Source organism: Tachyglossus aculeatus, chromosome 9 (genome assembly GCF_015852505.1).
Source record: "Tachyglossus aculeatus isolate mTacAcu1 chromosome 9, mTacAcu1.pri, whole genome shotgun sequence".
Classification (NCBI taxonomy): Eukaryota; Metazoa; Chordata; class Mammalia; order Monotremata; family Tachyglossidae; genus Tachyglossus; species Tachyglossus aculeatus.
The window spans coordinates 27792206-27796272 of NC_052074.1; positions in this window are offsets into that span (position 1 = coordinate 27792206).

Here is a 4067-nt window from a genome sequence, read left to right on the forward strand (position 1 = left end):
AGTGACTTGCCCAAACAAATAATTGGCAAAGTTGGGATTAGAACCCAGGTCTTCTGACTCGCCGGCTGATACTCTTTCCAGCTAGCCCATGGTGCTTCTTCATTGAGTGTGGGAAGCTCATTTTTTTTAATGGTATTTGTTAAGCGCTTACTATGTGCTAGGCATGGCTCTAAATTCTGGGGTAGATACAAGCTAATCAGGTTGGACACAGTCCCTGTCCCACATAGGGCTCACAATCTTAATCCCCATTTTACAGATGAGGTAACTGAGCCATAAGGAAGTAAAGTGACTTGCCCAAGGTCACACAGTAGAGAAGTAGCAGAGTCAGAATTAGAACCCAGCTCCTTCTGGCTCCCAGGCCCTATTTACTAGGTCATACTGCTTCCCCAGTGTTTAGGATGTCAAAATTTCTTTGATTCTATCATAAGAGGGTGTGGTATGGATTCTTGTCTTAAACGAGATTAAATCTGTCTACATTCTTCCAAAGAGTTTGAAATGTTTCTGGTGAAGAGAGTAGTAGTAATGTGATAGTATTTCCTCAACTGTAAATTGGGAATTAAATCTTACTCCCTCCTACTTAGACTGTGAGCCCCATGTTCAGACAGGGACTGTGCCCAACCTGATAACCTTGTATTTAAACTGGCGCTTAAAACAGTGTTTGACACATAGTGAGCGCTTAACAAATTCTATTAAAAACCCAAAATGTTCTCTAGAATGACAACTAGGTTTTTACAATGTCCCATTTCTTTAGTTCCCTAACCCCCCCAGGATAAAGTTTAACTTAGAAAATTGGGAGAGTAGCTTTAGGCTGCTGGTTATTCCTCTATTTGGAACTTGCCTTTCTGTGTTCATTACTTAGTTACTGAATCAAGGCAATGCTTCACAGAAAGCCACTCAAAGTGAAGGGTTTCCAAGGGACATTCTAAAGCTTTCGACAGCACATCATCCAAGCCCTTCATAGAGCTGCCCGACAAACGGGAACAAAAACACCCTTGAACCAAGAAAACCCAGTCTCCTTCCGAGTGTGATGCTAACCCATGATGACCTGACCCACAGATTTGTGGTTTTACCACTGTGTGGAGAATTTGTCTCTAAATTTAAACTGTGCACTTTTGAGCAGGAAATGTCATCAAGGACAAAGTAGGAATTTGCAAGTAAAGTGCAAATATACAGACTGCAGGGTAGCACAAAAGAGAACAAGTATACAAACACATACCATACTGTCCATATGCAGGCATTTACATATCCATTTTTTTTGTCTCTGAAAAACAAGGAGTTGAATTGTTTTAATCCAGTAACACTATCAATTTAGAATTATGGAGACCTGACTTCTGAATTAATTCGTGACGTGAGGGAGTTCCCAAGTATTTTAATAAAATGCTCAGTGAATTAGCCAGAGATTTCTAAGTTCATCTAAAGAACAGTGCAAGAGAAAATGAATATGCAGTGACTTTTTTTGTTGTGGCTATATTCAGAATGTGGTTATGGGAAGAAGGAGGGATTTTGACTGTCAGAAAGCGACTTTGGAACAGAAAGCACTCATTGAATTTTAGAGCAGTGAATTTCCCTAGAGTGACTCTAGGAATTGAGATAGGGACTTGGGAGAATCCGTGAACTGTGGTTTGGAGGTCACCTCCGTAGGCTAAATGTTTCCGGCCCTATTTCACCTAATCTTCCTTTCTGGTCCCTCATATTCTAGCCTCTGCCTCTCTCTCTGGGAAGGCAGTCTAATCACCACCAAAGATGTAGAGGTGATAAATTACAGGAACCTGACAATTAACTTTTGAAAATAAAAACAGTCTTAGCCGCAGCTGCTCTTCTTGCAGAGTAGAATTTCCGTCTCCTGTATCTGCGTCTCCTTGTAAATAAAATTTTACCAAGAGCAGAAGAGTCAACGGCCATCAAATTGTACAGTTCTCCTAAGGTGATGTGCATTAACAGGGGGCACTAAGATGATGTAGTGTGTGAATTCAACCTGTCACGTTGCATAGTAGCTGAAAGTTTGGGTCAACTCTGGCCACAACGGCTAGAATTTAGGGTGGCTGAAGGGAACCCTACCTATGGCTATCTCTGAGGAGTTTTCCTGAAAGGGCAAATGGAAAACATACAGAAAATCTGTAAACCAGGGGAAGCTTGAAGTTATGAAACATAACTTGGATTAGGTTAGGATAGCTGAGGTTTTTTAGATCCTGGGGGTAAACGAGGTGCTAATTTTCCTAGGAGTGTCCAGGCTTCAGGTTTGAAGCTACCTTCCTCCCTTTTGCCTTTCCCAGATTCAACCTGAAACTGGGTCAAATGTGGTTTCTGCGATTTCCCTTCTTTTAACCTGAAACACATAGCTCATCTCAGAGGAAGGTGAATCAGCAAGAACTGAAACTGAAATACATTCACATGAAGCTCTGTGAACTGAAACTGTTAAGTTTCACATACGCTTATAGTTCAGAGTACCTCCCCTCCTGCTGAGAGCAACTTCAATATCTAATTAACTCAGTGAGCAAGTTATATTGAGAATTTTCCTAAGAGTAGTAATTGGGGTATTTGTTAATCACTCACTATGGGCCTAGCACTGTATCGAGCATTGGATTAGATGCAAGATAATCAGGTCGGTTATAGTCCATGTCCCACACGGGGCTCATACTCTCCATTGTCATTTCAAAAATCCATAGCCTGTGCCCTGCTTCACTGGTCGAGGACTAGTTAAAAGTTGTCTTGTGATTTGGTCAGTGATTACTAAATCCTTAAGGGCAGGGATTGTCACCACTGTATTCTCCCAAGTGCTTAGCACAGAGCTCTGCACACAATTAGCATTCAATAAATGCCACTGCAGCTCTAATTTAGGGTGATTTTTTTTCAATCAGGACTGATAATCATGGCTAATTAGGAGGAAAATTTCCTTTATGTCACTTAAGCAAGTGGATGTGACTGAAAGGCTTAGGGACATGATTTGTCAACAGTTTAAATTTATGCCCAATTGAAATTTATCCCGTGTTAACTTCTAAGGAGTTGAATCAAAGAGTGGGTTGCATTTGTGAAGGTTGAGGAGGGGCAAGAGTTGGAAAAGGTAATCTGTCCTCCTCACCTATGGGACCTTGGGCAAGTCACTTCACCTCTCTGTGCCTTGGTTTAGTCAGCTGTTAAATGGGGGAGAACAGCACCTATTCTGCAGGCTGTTTGTACAATGTAATGAATAAATAGGATCCAAAAGGTTTTACAGGTATGATTTGACACTGAAATTGGTCTCTGGTGAGCTGCATTTTCTAGAATTCCCTGAGCTGATGGGGTGTATTAACTCAGCTTCATTTGGGGCAACAAGTGAATGAAATTTTGGAGAGACTGTGGTTGAGATGGGGTATCAGTGGTATTAGGATGGCTAGCTACATGTTTATTGAAGTATTAAGTCCCTATTCATCTTTCCATTATTTTTTAAATGGTATTTGTTAAGTGCTTACTAAGCATCAAGCACTGTTCTAATCCCTGGGGTAGAGACAAGGTAATTAGATTGGGACACATTCTGTTGCTGTTTCAGTTGTAGATTCAGCCTCCTTCCCCTTTCCACTAAGTGTAAATTGTGCAAACTAGTTTTTTTTTCCATTAGATTACAAACCCCCTGAGGGCAGGGGTACATATCTCTTTACTGCTACTGTCCTTGCCCCCAGTGCTTAGTAGAGTGATGAATGCACACGAGTTGAATAAACACTTAATTGTAGCTCCTTCACTAAACTGTAAACTCCTGGAAGGGCCAGGATAGTGTTTACAGATGCTATTGTACTCTCCCAGGAGCTAAGTACAGTGCTCTGCACACAGTAAGTGCTCAATTAATACTATTGATTAATTGATTATTTGTATTTGGATTAGTGTGATAATATTTAGAAAATCAATACTGAAAGTAAATGTTAATTAGGCTAAGAATCAGGCTTTTTTTTTCCCAATGGTATGTGTTAAATGCTTACTATGTACCAGGCACTGAACTAAGGGCTGGGGTAAATACAAGGTAATGAGGCTCACAGTCTAAATTCCAATTTTGCGGATGAGATAACTGAGGCACAGAGAAGTTAAGTGACTTGCCC